Raw genomic sequence first — 18,937 nt, 5'->3', positions numbered from 1 at the left:
GTTTTCAGACACCTTACCCAGGATTCTGCAGTCAACACAGGGAGCTGGAAACATGTATTTTAGTTCTAACTAACACCTGCCGAAAATTCCAGGCTAGATTCCTAGCCCTGAAGTCATGCAGCTCCCACTTCCCACAATTAAAGATTCACTATTTGTCCCAGAATCTGATTTCATTGTATCTAAAACTCTGATATGATTCTAGGGACAAACTGTTTGCTTTATTCAATTGATGGGGAAGAGAGTTGGGGACAGGTCATAGAATCACAGTCAGTGACAGTACCAGGAGCCCAGAGCATACCTGCAAATGTGCATACTAGATGTTGAGTTTCTGGGGGGGGGGGGGGGCAGGAAGTAGGCAACCATAAGAAAAGATGTATAAAGGGACAGGGAGGGAAAGTAAGGTTCATAGAGCACCTACTTTGTGTCCGGAGCATGGAAATGCGGTCTCCTTTAGTTCACACAAGATTGTGGGGTGGATCTAGAGCCCCAAAGCAATGCCCACTGGCCTCATCTCTCCATGGAGTGTTTAATCTAGCTCACCACCCAAAAAGTTGGAATCTGGATTTCTGGCTTTTGTGGAAAAATAGAGATGGTGGGAAGGACAGGCTGGCACCAGAGCCTGGCTGCTGTTGCAGATCCTGCACATGCTCCATAGGGCACCCGAGTCCGTCCCCCTCCCCATGACTCCAACGTCTGCCTCCCTCCTGTTTCCTGCCTGGCTTCGGTGCATATCTGGGTTGTGCATTTCACTAATTCTCCCCTTTCGCTGATGAGTAATTAAAGCTCAGGGCGTTCACATTACGGGCCCACCGTTGCCCAGCTGAAAGTGAGGAGGCTAGAATTGGGGTTCTGGCCCATTTCATCCCAAAGTCCATGCTCTCCATGTCCCATCAACCTTCACAGAGATTTATATAGGCTACAAATAGCATTCAGAGCAGATGCTCACGGAGACAGGGACTGTAAGCAAGAGCCTGGGTTTAGGAGTGGGAGAGCGGGATTCAGGTTGTAGGTAGGGGGTGTCCAGGTTCCGGGACATCACTTCAGGTCACCTCTCTGGACCTCAGATGGCTCCTAAGTGAAATGAGGAGGACCAGGCCCACTTGGCAAGGTTGTGTTGGGGAAGCCCTTGGTCCTAGGGCAACCTGGACACCTCTACGGGGTGGTTAGACCAGCAGCGAGGAGGGCCGGCGGGTCTGCGCTACCCGATCGCCAAGCGCTGATTGGAAGGAGACAGACCTTGAGCTCATGGGGTCAAAGCACGAAAGGGTTGGCTGAGCTCCGTCGTCCCGTCCCGGGGTGAAGGGTAAGGGCGCGTAGGGGAAAATCTGATGCTTTTTATTTGTAAGTATCTGTGATTCTAGAGAGGGTGGGCTGGGTTTCTAGCTGCTCCGTTACTGACTCTCGGCGTCCCACCCCGCACCTTCCCGCGCGCCCACCCTCCTCCTCCCCCCGCCCCCCGCCTGCGCCCCGGGCCCCGCGCCCCTTGTGCACCTCGCCCCGGACCCCCGCGCCCCCCCCCGCCCCCCCGCGCTTCTCGTCCCTGCGCCCCGCGCCCCTTTGCCCCTCGCCCCACGACTCCGCGCCCCTTTGCCCCGCGCACCTCGCCCCGCGCCCCGCACCCCTCGCCCCTCGCCCCGCACCCCGCGCCCCGGGCCCCGCACCCCTCGTCCCTGCGCCCCTCGCCCCGCACCCCTCGCCCCTCGTCCCGCACCCCTCGTCCCTGCGCCCCTCGCCCCGCACCCCGCGCCCCTCGCCCCGCACCCCTCGTCCCTGCGCCCCTCGCCCCGCACCCCTCGCCCCTCGTCCCGCACCCCTCGCCCCTCGTCCCGCACCCCTCGTCCCTGCGCCCCTCGCCCCGCACCCCGCGCCCCGGGCCCCGCGCCCCTCGCCCCGCACCCCTCGCCCCGCACCCCTCGTCTCTGCGCCCCTCGCCCCGCACCCCGCGCCCCTCGCCCCCGCGCCCCTCGCCCCGCACCCCTCGCCCCTCGTCCCCGCGCCCCTCGCCCCGCGCCCCTCGCCCCCGCGCCCCTCGCCCCCGCGCCCCTCGTCCCCGCCCCCCGCGCCCCTCGTCCCCGCGCCCCGCGCCCCGCACCCCGCGCCCCTCGTCCCCGCGCCCCTCGCCCCGCACCCCGCGCCCCTCGTCCCCGCGCCCCTCGCCCCGCGCCCCTCGCCCCCGCGCCCCTCGCCCCCGCGCCCCTCGCCCCCGCGCCCCTCGTCCCCGCCCCCCGCGCCCCTCGTCCCCGCGCCCCGCGCCCCGCACCCCGCGCCCCGCACCCCGCGCCCCTCGTCCCCGCGCCCCTCGCCCCGCACCCCGCGCCCCTCGTCCCCGCGCCCCTCGCCCCGCGCCCCTCGCCCCTCGCCCCTCGCCCCGCGCCCCTCGTCCCCGCGCCCCTCGCCCCTCGCCCCCGCGCCCCTCGCCCCGCGCCCCTCGCCCCCGCGCCCCTCGTCCCCGCCCCCCGCGCCCCTCGTCCCCGCCCCCCGCGCCCCGCGCCCCGCGCCCCTCGTCCCCGCGCCCCTCGCCCCGCGCCCCGCGCCCCTCGTCCCCGCGCCCCTCGTCCCCGCGCCCCGCGCCCCTCGCCCCCGCGCCCCTCGCCCCCGCGCCCCTCGTCCCCGCCCCCCGCGCCCCTCGCCCCGCCCCCCGCGCCCCTCGCCCCCGCGCCCCTCGCCCCGCGCCCCTCGCCCCGCGCCCCTCGCCCCCGCGCCCCTCGTCCCCGCCCCCCGCGCCCCTCGCCCCGCACCCCGCGCCCCTCGCCCCCGCGCCCCTCGCCCCGCGCCCCTCGCCCCCGCGCCCCGACCGCCCGCCGGCCCCGCCCCGGCCCCGCCCCCGGGGGCCCGGCCCGCCCTCCGTCTTCCCCGGCCCGGGTCGGCGCGCAGGGCCCCGGGGCTGAGAGCCTCGCCCCCGCCTGGTCGCCGGCCGCCGCCTGGAGCCGCCCGAGCGCTCGCGCGGAGCCACACGTGAGTCCCGGAGGTCGCCGCCCGCGGATCAGCCCCGCGGCGCAGGCCGCAGTGAGGGGACCCGGGAGCGCTTTTCGGCCGGTCCCGTTTGCTTTGAAACCGAAAGCGCCGCAGCGGCACGAGCCCCGCAGCCCCCTCCCCGGGCCTGGCCGCCCGCCCCGCCCGCCCCGCCCGCCGAGTCCGGCGAGTCCCTGCGCCCCGAGCGGCCCGGGGAGGGCGCGGGGGTGCGCGCGGGGCGGCGGGGCCGGGGCGGGGGCCGGGGCGGGGGCTCCGAGCGGGTGTGGTGTGGACGCGGACTGGGGGTCCCGAGCGGGGGAGCCGCAGGTTCAGGCCGGGGACGCAGGAGGGGTGGGGGGGGGGTCGGGCGAGCCCGGTTCGCGCCCTGCAGACCCCGGGCTCTCCCCCCGGCCCCCGGCCCCCCCCGCCCACTCCTGCAGGACTTCTCCAGCCAGAGCCCCCCGGGGTGAAACTGGAATGTCGGAATGAGAGCAAACCTCCACGAACTGCTCGGCTGAGCGTGCTCGTGTAGAAACAGCCCAGCCCAACCCAGCACCACCCCCCCCAAGCTGAGCTCACGGGGCTCTTGGAGGAGACCGGGGTTCGGGGAGGTGACTGAGGTGCCCAGGGACACCCGGATAGGCGGGGGAATCTGGGCTTTCCTGACCAGGTCGCCTCCCCCTGAGCCTGCAGGGTCTGGCAGTTCCGAGAACTTCAAGGGAACGCTGGGGCCCTGCCCTTGTGGCTGACCCCCCCGGGCCGCTCTGCCGCCGCCGACTTTCTCGGCTGCCCCTGCCCTCTCCTGCAGAGTTTCCATATTTGGCTATTTCAGATTTACTTTCCCTGAACACAGTTATCTCGCTGTGGCTGGTGGGGCCGCGGGAGGCGAGCGGTGAGGTAGATGGGGAGGCGTGGCTCCCTGCAGCCGGCCGCCCCCGCCCCGGGTCCCACCCCCTGGCCTGGGAGGACAGGCATCTGGTCACCAGCTTAATTCAGTAAATATACATTGGGCACAGGTGCCGTGGAGCTGGGGCCACTGAAATATGGTTTGTTCCTCCGGGGACGGTTTGCATTTTTAAAAGGGCCCCGGAAGACAAAAATGCAAAAGACGTGAAGGAACTTCTGGGCCTAGACCGTGTCTTTCAGTGTGTGTGTGAGAGAGAGTTTTAGGCCCAGAAAGGCCGGGTAAGACACCTCTCAAATCCAGAGTGCAGCTGGCCTCTCTGCCCTCTCACGAAGCGGATGAAAGGGTGTTAGCACAGTGGATGACGGTTTGGGTGAAAACGTTATCATCTGAACGCTCCCACGCCCCCCATTCTATTCCACTTTGCACAGGATGGGCATTGCTGCAGGAAAGATGGATGTGAGATGGAAACAGAAAGTCCCCAGCCCTTGTAGACTTCTTTGTTTTTTATTTTTTAAAGATTTGATTTATTTATTCATGAGACAGAGAGAGAGAGAGAGAGAGGCAGAAACACAGGCAGAGGGAGAAGCAGGCTCCAAGCAGGCAGCCCGACGTGGGACTCGATCCCTGGTCTCCAGGATCACGCCCTGGGTTGAAGGCAGCGCTAAACCCCTGAGCCACCCAGGCTGCCCCTTTTTCTTGTTTTTTGTTTTGTTTTGTTTTGTTTTGTTTTTTGTTTTGTTACTGTTTTGTGTTGAACAGCGTGGAATGGGTAGGCACTAGGGTCCTGGAATCTCCCTCCCCAGGTCCTGGACACAGAAGGAAGTCTCCTACCCCAGGCAGCCTCTGGATGTCCTGCCGGAGGGGCAGTGGTGGAGGAGCTGGCCTTTTCAGGTCTCTGAGCTGAGGTCTGTGGCAGTGGGAGTAGGATGATACGCAGTGTTTCCATCTGTCAGCAAGCTGTCACCTGAGACCCATTGGCCCTGGATGGCAGGGTCTGGAGAGGAGGCCCCATCCACTGGAAGTACCAAGCGTAGCAGCTGGGATATTCCGGTGAGGGTGATTTGCAGAGCGACGGGGCTGGCTGCCTCTGAGTCAGTGCCGTTAGGGTAGCCACGGGAGAGGCTCGGCAGCATTTAGACAAACAGACCTTATTATCTCAGCTTTCACTGTGGAGGACCCTGAAAAAAATAATAATTCCGTGTTTATAAAGCTCTTTCCTTTTTAAAGCATTTTCTCATTGTTGTTCTCGTTTTGTCCTCCATGATCTCCTAGTGAGTCAGGCCAAAGCAGGATTATTCTCCACATCTCCCAGATGGTAAGCGTGAAGCACTGAGTATAAATAACCTTTTGGGGACACCTGGGTGGCTCAGCGGTTGAGCGTCTGCCTTCGGCTCAGGATGTGTTCCTTGGGTCCTGGGATCAAGTCCTGCATTAGGCTCCTTGCAGGGAGCCTGCTTCTCCCTCTGCCTGTGTTTCTGCCTCTTTCTCTCTCTGTCTCTCTGTGTCTCTCATGAATAAATAAAATCTTAAAAAATAAAACAAACCCTTTAGGCTCTAGTGCTGGGCCAGGCCGGGGGCTCTAGAGGGTCTGGTTCCTCGGCTCCAGGCCCCCCACCCTGGTTTCTCAGGGAGCTAAGTGTGCCCACCTCCTCCTCAGCCTGGACGCCCATGAGGCATGTCTGGTCTTTTCCCAATGACATGGAGCGGGTTCTCCGGGAGACTGCCCCCCCCACCACCACCACCTTGCAAACAGACGCTCGCTCTGTTAGCTCTGCCCTAGCTGAGTGAACTTGGGTAAGACCCGTGTCTATTCTGGTTTGTATTCTGGAATCTGGCATAGAGTAGGCCTAAACAAATGCTTGCATGGAGCTCCTTTGAGCTGTCCCCCCTGGGCCCTGAGCTGCCAGCAGCTGAAGGCTGGGGAGCGTGCGCTGGGTGGGGCTCTAGAGAGGCTGGGCTGCCAGCAGGACTTGCTTAGGCCCCAGAAATCTGGAGGGCCCTGGGCTCCTCAAAAATAGCCTTTCTTACCTGACTAACCTCTTACTGCCTCCCTGAGAGAAGGGAGAGGCAGGTGCCGTGGCTTCCACTGAGCTGGTTGCAAAACGGGGCTCAGACATGATGGCAAGATCTTGCAGAATGTAGGGACCAGCCGGGACCCCCAGCCCAAATCTTTTGACTCTAAATCCTGTGCCCCTCGGTTACTTCAGCTAGAGGAAGCCAGGATCCTGGGGAGGAGGGGCGGCAGGGACCCAGAGAGGTATTCATCAGAGGCTGCCTGACGCCTTGGTCACTGAGCCAGGGTCTTCAAGAGCTGCTAGACGGGGTGGGGGTCGGGGGGAGTGGTGGCAACCAGTGTCCGCGGGGCTTTCTCTGCCCAGATGGTAGCTCTTACTGAGGTTCCTCTGGGGCAGGAGTCATCACCCCAGCAGAGCTGGGTGTGTATCTGGGTGTGTGCTGGGGGTAGAGGGGAACATGCCCCAGGGCACAAGTGATCCCCGGGGTTGGAGGGTTCCTGCCGCCACTGAGGCCGGGGTTAGGCCCCACTGCATTTGTTGCTTTGCCAGAGGAAGGCTTTATTTGGAGGGTCACAGGGCCAGTGATCCACATGGCCCCCGGCGGGCCCTGTCTTGTGAGGAAGTGAGCTGGAGGTCCAGAGAGGAAATAAAAGTGAAAATACTCATCAGTCCTGACAGAAAAATTCAAAATCCATTTGCAGCGACAGTGATGAGTCTGCACGTTGTTATCTGGAGGCGGGTGGCGGGTACAGGCTTCGGTCAGGCCGTAGCAAGAGCAGGGGGCGCCTGCACGTACCTGCAGGGTCTGGGGGCCCCCTTGCATTGGATCACGGGGCCCGGGGAGTGCCCCTTCTGGGGGGATGTGAGCAGGGAGGGGGGCCCACCTCACTTTCGGCAGTGACCCGTGCCTCATGGCTGGACACGCGCCCCACCGGCTTCTCTACTCACCGGTTCAGAACATCCGTGGGGCTTCCCCCAGGGTCTGTTTTCTCTCAGGGATAAGGTACTCTCCTGGCCCACAGGAGAACACCTTCTCCACCTACACACCTGAGTCAGCACCCCCCCCCCCGACCGGTTCCCTGCACTGTCCCCCTAGCGCTGACCCCTTCCCTGTCCCACTGGCTCAGCCTCTGTTAAACAGGAAGACCCCGCTCATCTGCCGCTCCTCTACTCTCCCTCTCACTGAGAAGCCTCTGGAAAGAGCGGCCAGCCCTTGCACTTACGCCGGATCCCTCACTCAGCACCGCACACCTGCTCGGGTGGCCCGAGGATTTCTGGGGCCCGGTAATCCTCGGTCGCCAGCCTGCTCTGCAGCTGTTGCCCCTCTCCTTGGAGGGTGCCCCACTGTCCCCACGGACGTTCCCTTCCTTGACCTCGAGCTTCTCATCCCTGCAGTGTGAGCCCGGGCTGCGTCCCCGGGCCAGGCCTCTCCGCCCTGTGCCCCTCTCTCCCCAGGCCTAACCCGACGCTCTCAAGGAAGGCTTTCTCTCCCTCTCCCCGCTCTCTTCCTGGCCAGTTCGGTTTGACACGCAGAATCTTCATGATGTTTCAGGAGCCCCTTAATGCACTCCTGCCAAGCCGTCTCTTCCTCTGGGTTCTCCCTAGCCCGCGTAGACGCCACTGTTCCCCCGCAGTGGCCTCTGGGCTGCCTCCCGCAGCCACTTCTGGTCACCGGGGCTGCTCCCTGGGTTCGCATTGCCTCTACCTCTCTCCTCTCCTACCTTAATTGAGCACGCACGTGCTCTCCTGGCCTCCTGTGGGCCTGCCTGGCCTGGCCACCTTCGCGCGTAGTGGAGATAGTGGGGACTTTCGGAAGCTGGGAGGCCTGGGTTCACATCTGAATTTAGGGCTTGCTGGCTGTAGTTGTAGGACTGGGGCCAGTTGTCCTGCTTCCCTGAGCCTCAGGGTTTCTGCAGAGACATAGTCATGTCACTCACTTGAGGTTGGTGGAAGACTAAATGAGCCTGTAGGTACGCAGAGCCTCAGGAAAGCTGGTTTTCTCCTTCCCCGTGTTTGAGGGCAGTAGGGAGTTGCGGGGTCTCTGGGGAGGTGGAAAATGTGTGTCCAGCCTAAAGGCATTCGAATTTAGATTAAAAACAGACAAACAAAAGAATGGCCAAGTGCCTGGGCAGACCATCATTCAAACTAGCCTGTTGCTGCCTCTTTGCTCACTAGACCAGGCGGGCCTGGGGGGTGGGGGTGGGGGACAGGGGGAGGTGAGCTGGGACGGGGTGGGCCATAGGGGGGGATAAGCTGGGACAAGCCCTTGGCAGGCAGAGGGCAGAGAAGAGGGCAGACAGCAGCAGATAATGGAGGCCCGGCCCCCCAGGGAGTAGGTTTCAGGGGCAGGATTCCAGTCTCTAGAATAATCTGTGGGCAGAGCAGCTGGGTAGGGAAAAGAGTGCTGGGTAGAGGTGAATCAGGGACCCAGCAGGAGAGCTAGGATGGATTTGGAAAGCAACATGCAGGCACTGGCTTGATTACCCGGCTCAGGGCCATCCCTTTTGTGGGATCCAGCTACGCAGTCAGAGCAGGATGTGGAGCGAAGGTGACTGGGTGCAAAGCTGCAGCCGGAGGAGCCCTTTCGGTGCTCCCTTCCCGGGGCTGGGGGCTTGGAACAGCCAGGCTGCGTGCTGAGCCCTCCGTTAGAGGGGCCCTTGGCGCTGGAGGCTGGAGGATAAGTGGGTGGGGTGAAGGCAAACGGTCATGAAAGTCCCTCTTCTGCCTTCCTGACATTAAGATTCTGAGGAAGAGGCTGGGCAGATACCTATGATACAACCTGGGAAAATTTACCATGCTTCCCTGGGTTCAAGGCAAATAAGTTAACATAAGGCGAAGGCGTAAGTGCTACGTAGTTGCAGAATAAAAGCAGTGATTCAGCAGTTGGGTGGGGTTGTGCCAGGAAGCCCTACTGAGGAGCAAGGAGAGGCGGAGGTATCGGAGGTATCGAGGTATCGTGCGATGGGCAGAGGCATGTCAGAGGGATAAAGGAAGCAGCGAATGGTTGCCCCTCATGGATGGGAAGGAGGTTATTCTGGAGCGGACTGATTGCCTCATATCGAGGTGGTTTGTTTGGAAAAGCCAGTAATTTGGGATGTTGCTTCTTCCACTGCTCTGTGGCACTTTCTGGAGACCTTTTGGAGAAGTGTCCGATGCCACGGATATTAGCTCTGGACAGCCAGACACTAATTTTTTTCAACCCTTCCTTGACACTGATTCCATATGTGGGATTTTTTTTTTTAAGATCTTATTTATGTATGTGTGAGAGACAGAGAGACAGAGAGAGAAAGAGAGGCAGAGACACAGGCAGAGGGAGAAGCAGGCTCCATGCAGGGAGCCTGATGTGGGACTCGATCCCGGGTCTCCAGGATCACACCCTGGGCCAAAGGCAGGTATTAAACCGCTGAACCACCCAGGGATCCCCATATGTGGGACTTCAACTGGTTCACTTCACCGATGCTGGATCGTGCAAACAAGCGTGACTCCTCCAGCAGCCGTGTCTCCCACCCCGCAGCCGTAATGCTTGATTCTGTCCACGTCAGCTCTGCTTGGCTGTGTTAAATGGTCTCTTCCAGCTGACTTATCCATTCCTAATTTTCTTCATATCGTTTCCTCTGCCTAGAATGCCTCCTGCTTTAATCTACTAGTTCATGCCCCTCACCTTCTTAAAGAAAACTCAGATTCATCTCGTGTCAGGAGTGCTTCCCCAAGACCATACCCAGGTTCCATGATAGTCTCCGAGGACTCACGGGATTCAGCATACAGGACACAGCTACGACTCATTACAGTGGAAGGATAGAAAGCAAAATCAGCAAAGGAAAAAGGCATATGGGGCAAAGACCAGGGGAAGCCAGGAGCAAGCTCCAAGTCCTCCCCCACACGCCCCCACCCAGCAACATCACATAGAATCACATAATTCCTCCAGCACTGAATTGTGACAACATGTGACATGTTGTCCAGCAGGGAAGCTCATTAGAGACTCAGTGCCCTGGGTTTTTATTGAGGACCAGTCAGGTAGGCATCCTCTGCCTAACGTATACCAAAATTCCAGACTTTCAGATGAAGAACAGATGCTTAGCAAAAACCACAAACCACGAAAAACAGTTTGGGCTCAGTGAGCCACCCTCCTCAGTCAGGAGAACCTGCCGCAAATCTGTCTTCTGAGATGTTAACCAGGGGCCATCCTTGGAAGCAGAACTTTCTAAGATGGCAGTCTCAGGTCTGCTATGTTACCTGTTTTCTGCTGAGTTTTCCTACAGAATTCCACCCATCTATGCCAAGCTGTGGAGATAATGACTCGAGAGAGGAGCCAGGAGACCTAGGACCAACCTGGCATGGCCATCTACTGCTGAGTGACCCTTTGAACCCCTAGGCTCCCATCTTCTCTCACTTGGAAGAGGGGAATTATAATTCTTCTTTGTAGACCTCAAGGGCAACTGTGAGGGCCAAGGAGGTGAATAGTAGGTACTCCATCTACCCCTCTTGGTTGAGCTCCTACCATGTGTCAGGCACTGAGTGAGCCTGTGGGAGTACAGGGAGGTATAGCGTAGTGGCCATGAGGAGACCAGCGGGAGGTGAAGCCAGCACTTAGCACCCATGTTACCCTGAACAGGTTTATATAATCCTAATCGGTAGAATGTGCACATGAATATTATAACTAGTGCTCATACCTCATTGGGCGGCTGTGCAAAGTGGAACAACCCACGTGAAGCTTCTAGCACATTGTAGGCACCCAAAGCAGCTATTAATTCACTCAGATATCAGAGCACCTGCTCTATGCCCAGCACCTTGAAAAAGATACTGCCCCGGCCCTGCTTTCTGTTTGCTGGTGTAGACTAATAGCGAACAGATGATTACATAAAGATAAATACATACAAAATGAATTATGATCATAGTGCTACAAAGGAGAGGTACAGTGTGGTGATAGATAGGTGAGGAGGGGACCTAACCTGACTGCGGAGGCGTGTGAAGGCTTAGCTGCGTGTGTGAGGCTGAGGCTGGGCCTCAGGGAGGTTGTTTCCAGCAGAGACCACAGCTTGAGCAAAGGGAGAGCAGCATAGGGGTGAAGGCCCTCAGGGGGGCAGGTTGGCCGCTGGTTTGAATGAAGAGTGGCAGGGAGACCGGGGAGGACGGAGAAGAAGGGGTGGGGAAGGAGGGGGCGCGCGCAGAGGACACTGGAGATGTGGGCAGGACCGCTGCAGCATGTGTGAGGGTTTTGGGACGTTAAGAGGATGAGGAGGCCGTGAAAAGATGGTGTGAGTGACGTAGCTCGGTGTTTCAGAAGCTCTGTTAGGCTCTGTGTGAAAAATGCTCTGGAGGAGCGAGTGGGTGAGGGAGGCTGCTTGTAGGAGGCTGCGCCGTGGCCCGGGTGACAGGGGTGGTGGCTTGCACCGGGGTGTTGGTTGTGGGGGTGGAGAGAAGGAGACGGAATGTACCCATCAGGTCCTCTCAGGGGGCCTCCGTGACTGATAGGATGGGGGGTAGGTGAGGGGAGGGGGCGGGAGGGGGAGGAGAAGGAAGCCTTGGCCCCATGAGGCCAGGTGACTGGAGACGCAGGAAGAGAAGGGGTGGGTCTTCACCAAGAGGGAGCTCTGGGGAGAGCAACTGAGGAGAGGGGAAATTGGTTCAGCTTGGGATGTGTTGGCTTCGGAGGGCCTGCGAGTCAGTCAGAAGGAGGCAGCGGGTAGGCAGCCCAAATGCGAGTCTGGGTGCAGAGGAGGCCCAGAGTGGGGAGTCGTTAGTTCACACGCTGTCTCTGATGGTGGACAGTGTGGTTTCAGGGAAGCTAAAGGGAGAGTAGTGTGTTGGGGGATGGGGGTTTGGTGGGCAACAATGTCAGATGTTGCTGAGAAGCCAGGTAGGATGAAGGTTGAAAATGGGCCTTTGGCCTTGTGACCCAGCCATCGCTGCTTTGGGTGGTGTGGGGAAGGGGTGGGGGGTGAGCCAGGCCTGTGCGGGCTAAGGACTGGGTTGCACAGCCGCCCATGGAGACACTCCCTCCACTGCGTGAGGGTGAGGGTGAATGAAGAAGGGGCCGTGAGAGGAAGGAGAGAGCTCGAACTTTCGAGAAACGTGAGAGCGAGGATTTTTAGCTTTGCTTTCATCTCTGGAGGGACCTGTGTGAAAGCTCAGTGGGAAGGAGCCAGCTGACAGGGAGAGGTTGGCGATGAGGATGGTGGGGTGAGTGACGAGGGATGGGAAGCCCCCCAGAAGGCAGGAGCTCAGGGCAGGTGGAGAGGTTGGCCTGATTCAGGTCCCCTCTAACACGCCCTGGGAGGGAGAGAGCAGAGCAGGGCCCCGTACAGGGAGACACATAGGTCTGGTGGCAGGAAGTGGAGGTCGTTCTGGTCTGAAGATTTCTATTTTTTTCTGTGCAGTAGGAAGTGAAGTTTCTGGGTGAGACGGCGGAGGGGGGGAGTGGTTGATGAGGGGGGTTGGAGGGGGGGAGCTGGGGCATGATCAAGGTTTGTGGAGAAGAGAAAGGTTTGAAAGAGATACTGAAAACAAGAGAAGGAGCTGAAAAGGAAAACCTGGCCTCAAACTCTGTTACCTGTCTGCATGATGAAGCCTCCAGAAAAGGAACCCCGGCAAACGTGATTTCGGCTCTCTAGCACCTTGTGAGGCTCATGGGTGAGGGACTCATGCATGTTAATTGATTGAATTGTCGGCCTGTCTACCTTTCCAAATCCTTCTCAGCATTCTCCCCTCCTTCCCAGGTACCTGGGTCCCCCCGTGACACCTCACCATGGGCTAGTTCGCGTTATGGGGGAGTAAGGAGCGGGGCTCAAACTTGGCGTTGCCAGCCCTGTGTGGCTAGACCCTCCCCTCCTGATGCTGACTACCCCTCCCTGAGGCAGCCACCCTGTCCAGCTGGACCTGGTGGGATTTCAGGACTTAACAGTTGAGGTGAGAAGGTTTAGGCCCCGGGAAGCAGGCTAGGTGGGAAAGAAGCTTCCCCACTTTCTGCAGAAGAGTGTAAGGGAGCCCTTCAGTCTTTCTGTAAGCCTCTATGGTGTACTTCTCATGTGCACGGTTCCAAGTGTCGGTACCCCAGGAAACAGAAGGAACCCCTCTGCCCTCCCGGAGCTTGTGTTCTGGCCGGGGAAGTAGGCAGTAAAGAGGTCAACCTATAACATGCCTGATGGTGGCGGCTGCTTTGGAGGAAAACACCTCAGTCGGGGATGTTGTGCTTCCAAGTGGGGCGGTCGGTGAAGGCCTCACTTGTGACGTAGCGTTTGAGCAGATACCTGAAGGGTGGGAACAAGCCGTTCAGGCATCAGGGGAACAGACAGCAGGTAAAGGCGCTTGCACTCGTCAAGAAGAAGCGAGGCCAGTGTGGCTGGGATGTGTGACCAGGAGGAGAGTGCTGGAAAATGAGGACAGGCCAGACCCTGTAGGACTCCCAAGGACAGTGGCTTTAACCCTGAGGGATGAGGCCTTTGGAGCAGACGAGTGGCATATCTGACTTCTGTTTTTAAAAGGATGGCTCTGGCTGCTGGGGTGGGTGGGCCGTACAGGGAAGGGCAGAGGCAGGAGGCCAGCTAAGAGATTCACACTGTTTCCAGTGGGGGGATGATGCCAGCTTAGAGCAGAGTGGCTGTGCTGAAAGTGGGGAGCAGCAGTTTGAGATGTGTGGAAGAAGAGCTGGGAGGATTTGTGTTGTGGGGTGCACAGTAAGCAGAGCCAAGGGTGACTCCAAAGTTCTGGTCCAAGCAGTAGGGTGATTGGTGGCACCATTTTCCTGAAGTGGAGGAAGGCTGTGGGAGGAGCAGGTCGGGCAGGGTTGGCTGTTGCTGTTGAGGTGCCTGGTGAACGAACACGGAGGTGTGGGCCAGGCAGTTGGGATGAAGAGAGGTCCAGACTGCAGATAGACGTCAGGGCGCTGTCAGCCACGGATGGCAGCTAAGGCAGGAGCCAAGGTGAGCGCACCAGGAGAATGAGAATGGAGACACACAAAAGAGGTCCAGCACCAGCCTGGGGCCTCTGAGCCATGGGGAAACTTGAGGAGCAACTGGTGGGGAGGAGGAGGAGGGAGGGGGAGGAGGAGGAGGGATCTGAGAGCTGGCCCAGTGGTCTAGCTCTGTGCGTCTCACATGGTAACCTGCTATAGAATCCCGCCCAGAAACTTGCTCAACAAGCAGACTTCTAGGGGCAGCCCAGGTGGCTCAGTGGTTTAGCGCTGCCTTCAGCCCAGGGCCTGATTCTTGAGACCCCGGATTGAGTCCCACGTCAGGCTCCATGCATGGAGCCTGCTTTTCCTTCTGGTCTCTGCCTCTCTCTCTCACACGTTATTACTCTCATGAATAAATAAATTAAAAAAAAAAAAAAAAACCCAAGCCGACTTCTACCTATACCAAGAGATCCCAATTCTGAAATACCTCATAGGGTGGGCTACGATATTGCAACAAGTAGGCTCCCCAAACAGAGGTCTGTTTCTCTGGGGTAAGGTGTCCCAGCCAGCACCTTTATCATGCTCCAGGGCACACTCGAGGGCATACGGTTGTTGTATTTTGTAGATAGGTATGGTCCCCACCTGGACTGAACTGTCTGGGGACGGGAAGTGTCTGGCAATTTGGGATCCCCCCCCCCCACCACATACACACAGTAGAATGAGGCACAGGGCTCTGCATACAGCAGGTGCTGAATTAATGCTGACTAAGGAGTGAAGGGTGGACATGCGTGGATATTAAGTGGTTATTGATGTGTCAGGCACTGTGTGAATTAACACATTTGATCTTCACTCCAAGCCTTGGAGGCAGGTACTATTATTGTCCAATGTTCTGGATGAGGACGAGATGACACAGGTAAGGGACTGAACCGGCGGTGCCTGACTCCGGAGCTGGTCTCCCGGCTGTGCTGCCTCTCACCCAGACCTCCGTCTTGGGGTCGGGTGGGGTGTTGGTACATTTTCCTCTGGCCATGACACAGGGTGAAGAGCACTGGATTTGGAGTCAGGAAGCCTGGAGTGACATTCCTGCTCCACCACGTGCCATCCGTGCGTGATTTGGGGCAAGTTGCTTGACAGCTCGGGCCCCGGGTACTTCATCCCAGAGGTGACGATGCTAATATTGCCACAGGGTTCGTGTGAGGACTGGGTACGATGTTGTATGTAAAAATAGAAACTGCTAAGTACTGGTGTGTGTAAGTGGTAGTGTTATTATGATTATCTTGAAAAACATCAAACCGTGGAACCCCTAAGATTACCCAAAAAAGTTGTCGGAGGGCTGTAGATCGGAGGAAACCCAACAGGCCTTGCTGCAACCAAAATAGTGCCCCCGTACACATTTTTATTTACTGATGTTTCTGCGTGAGATTTGGTTTGATGAGTTTCAGTTTTTAAAAAGCTGCGACACCCTTGGCTAGCCGATCCCCTAAGCCCTCTCACAGTTGACTGGCTCAGTTGTTGGGGGGGAAAGCCATTTTTTCAAATTCTTTCTCTTTCTCTTGGGAACCCCCCCCCCCCACACGCTCCCTTCCTTCTCTCCCTCTTCTGCCGTCCTGATCCCAAGAACCCGACGTCCAGGGTTGTGTGAGGGGCTACAGCGTTGGGTGAGGGGGACTCTAGGATGCCCACCCAGGTGTGGCCTGGGCGTCTGCAGTACACCTGGAGTAGCAGACCTCAGGAAGCTTCTAGGCTGTATACTGCCACAGTACAGAGCTGGCATGAGAGGGTCACCTCGGGTCCCATCCACTTCCTCCCTGGGCCCGGGGCCAGAGCTGGCCTCGCCGCTGGTCAGGAGTGGATTGTTCTGTCTGCCTCTCACACATTGACCCGTGGCCCAGCCACAGCCTCTCCTGGCTCTGAGGCAGTGGGCAGCAGTGTGTCCACGTCTGTGGTCAGCTTTGGAGCTGTGACCCTAGCACAGAGGCAGCTGTGCATGAGCCTGTGGGAGAGATGGGGCATGGCTAGAGTGATGTTGGCCTTTGGTAGCTAAAAGCCACCGAAAGGTCAGGCCGAGACTTCTGAATCCACCTGGCACGTTTGTTCTGTATCCTGTCTAGGGAAGTCTCAGGCCTCTCCCCTTTCCCCGGAGCACCCATAGGCCAGGGAGGGTGGGCCCGGGCCAAGGCTTTTGAATTCCGAGCCTGGTCTCAACCCCTTGTCCAAGCTGCCACATGGCTCCACCAGCCGGGCCCCTGGGCTCCTCGTCTCCCTGCGTATGGGAGAAGACAGGATGGTTGGGAAGGGAGAGGGTGAGAAGACTGTAAGGCTGCAATGATGCCCCAGGATGCCATGAAGTAGGGACCCCCACCTACATTTGGAAAGAAGTCTGGTTGGGATGCGGTGGCCTTTCCCAGGAGGAGTGGTGGGAGTTTGGCAGGAATGAGGGACAGAGGCTGACCCAGGCTCAGGGGAGTCCCGCAGGGAGCCCTGCAGAAGCGTGGTCGGAGCGGGGAGAAGACCACACAGCACAGTGTCCCCACGGCCAAGGGCTCAGGGGGTTTCAAGGAGGAAGTACTAAATGCCACATAAAGGGCAGGAGGGCCGTGATTTAGGGCAGGCTAATTGGCAAGTCTGCTTGTGTGATTACAGTTTAGGTCGTTGAACTAATATAATACGCTTTTCCAAACTCCCTAGGGCACCCCCCTCCCCCCCAACACCCAGATGATTCGGGCCCCCCAGCTTATTCAAGGGCAGTGTACAGAGAACTGGGGGAGGAGGCAAGGCTGCAGGGAGGTGCCTGTGGGATCCTAAGGGGGACGCAGGCCTGCAGGCACTGACCTGGACCCAGGAAGGGAAGATAGGGGAGGGGGAGAGGGAAGGGGGCCCGTGGGGGTGCTGGTGGGAGGAAGTGTGATGGGGGGGTGCAGGGGGTGGCGTGAAGACCCCCAGCCCCTCAGTGCTGCATCACTCTTTTCCCCATCAGTGTCTGCGTACAGCAGGCCCTCAGCAAAGGATGGATTTACAAAAAGTGATTGAGTGAATGAACTTTTTTTTTTTTTTTAAGATTTTATTTATGTATTCATGAGAAACACACAGAGAGAGGCAGAGACGTAGTCAGAGGGAGAAGCAGGCCCCATGCAAGGAGCCTGATATGGGACTCGATCCTGGGACCGCGGGATCACGCCCTGAGAGGAAGGCAGACGCCCAACTGCTGGGCCACCAGACATCCTGAGTGGATGAACTTTTGGTGGGGGTGAGTCCGGTGTAACCCTGAATTCGGAATAAGGCATCGGGTGAGGTAAGGAGGAGAACGAGAGAGGAGAAAGGCAGCTGTAGGGGGAGGAAGAGCAGTTAGCTTAGTTAAGGGTCCCTGACAAGGGGGAGCAGCACCCAGTGTTGGGGAGGGGCTGGCTGGTATCTGGGGAATTCATGGAAATAGGTGCAACTTCTGCATAAGGAGTGAAGATGAGTCGGCCAGCGCCGAGCCCACCCACAAGGCTGTCGTGTGACTCGAGCCTTAATGGGGGTGCTGACTGTAGGGGAGGGGACAGCAGGCGGGCTCCCAGGGCTCCACTCAGTGATCAGAACTGCCACTCATCGCCATCACTTCAGGGATGGCGGGTAGGAATATAGGGATGCAGAAAGAGCAAAGTGCGTTCCCAGCAAACGAGTGAGCGAGGAAACACATACAAGCGTGAAAAAGACAGAGGAAGGGGCACCTGGGTGGCTCTGCGGTTGGAGGTCTGCCTGCCTTCGGCTCCGGGCGTGATCCTGGGGTCCTGGGATGGAATCCCACATCCGGGTCCCCTCCGGAAGCCTGCTCCTCCCTCTGCCTGTGTCTCTGCCTCTCTCTCTGTGTGTCTTTCATGAATAAATAAATAAAATCTGGAGAAAAAAAAAAAAGGACACAGGAAGCTAAAGGGGAATATTTAGGGAGGTTGCACTGAGGTGGAGAGGGGACCAAGGTCATGGTCTCCTACGTGAAGGGGTGTCTTCAGGAAAAGGGCCTGGGCTCTCTCCCTATGGTCCCAAATGGCTCCCAGCCTCCCCCCCTCGTTGCCCTCATTCTTCCCCATCTCAGTGGACAGCAGCACCTCCATGTAGGTGTTGAGGCCCGATCCTGACATCAGGGCATCAGCCTCCGGTCCTCCCTGCCTCCAAGCCTCATATGCAGTCACCTGATGCTCCATTTCCCTGCCACCACCTTAGTCCAGGTCCAAGCTGTCTTCCCCGACGGCTGCACTGTGTCCTGCCTGCTCTCCCCTGCGCGCCCCCGCACCCCGGCCCTGACCGTCGGCTCTCTGTGCCGCATCCGGTGTGGTCTCTCCAGCCCCAAGGCAGACACTGCCATTAGCTCCCTGAATACCCATGCTGCTTCCCGTTCCTTTGATCTCAGAACAAACCCAGACTTTCCTGTGGGCGACCAGGCCCATGTGATCTGGCTTCTTCCCTATCTCCCCCAGTCCTTCCTCTTGTCCCTGACATTAGGCAACACGGGCCTCCTCTCTGTTTCTCAAACACGCCAAGGCCTTTCCCAGAACTGGCCGCTACCCTTGCTGCCCTCTGCCTGCAGCGTCGGTCCTGCTACTCCTCACCCTTGCTCCTTCTCATCCTCCCCTCGCTGTTCAAGTATCACCCCCTCCATGAGGCCTTCCTGTCTGCAGAGGCTGCTTCTGTTTCTCTACCTTCACACCCTGTTCGTTTCCTTTAGAGGACTTGTCACGGTTTGTAACGGCCTCCTTTGTTGTCACTCCCTTGTCTCCTCCGTGAGACTGTACAAGCCTCACGGGAGTAGGCTTGAGCCCTCTCTCTCTTGTTCTTCCCTGGCTCCCAGAGCCTGATACAGTGCCCCGCCCCCACCGTCAGTCAGGTTATCCTTGGGGTGGGAGGATATTGATGAAGGGGCTCTGGGGCAGATGCTTAATAATAATAATTGCCCTCATAGCACTTCCTGTGTACCCCCATTAGAAGCTCTTCATGCATAGGGAGGGTGAGCAAACTTGTTCTGTAAAGAACCAAGTAAGAAGTATTTTAGGCTTTGGGCCGTATGGTCTGTGGCACAACTGCTCAAATTGGCTGTGGTGGCAAAAAACAAATAACAACAACAACAACAACAAACACAAAAAGCCAACCCCAACCATAGATGATATGTAAACAAATGAACGTGGCTGTGTTCTG

General features: G+C 58.6%; 1 protein-coding gene across 3 annotated transcripts in view; it reads left to right on the top strand.

The window, feature by feature from the left end:
- The first annotated feature begins 2,840 nt into the window (after positions 1-2,840).
- The window catches only part of TRAF5 (TNF receptor associated factor 5), a 47,680-nt gene continuing 31,583 nt past the window's right edge, over positions 2,841-18,937 (top strand). The window contains exon 1 of one of the 3 annotated variants that reach the window (XM_072733336.1): positions 2,841-2,955. The gene's annotated coding sequence lies outside the window, so the exon portion shown is untranslated. Of the gene's footprint in view, positions 2,956-12,249; positions 12,505-18,937 lie in introns of those variants that run through there. The other 2 variants (XM_072733337.1, XM_025982308.2) reach the window with 2 other exon arrangements.

The sequence above is a fragment of the Vulpes vulpes genome, chromosome 13 (assembly GCF_048418805.1).
Source record: "Vulpes vulpes isolate BD-2025 chromosome 13, VulVul3, whole genome shotgun sequence".
Lineage (NCBI taxonomy): Eukaryota > Metazoa > Chordata > Mammalia > Carnivora > Canidae > Vulpes > Vulpes vulpes.
Note: the sequence above shows the minus strand (reverse complement) of the source record. Positions and strands in the feature narration are given on the sequence as shown.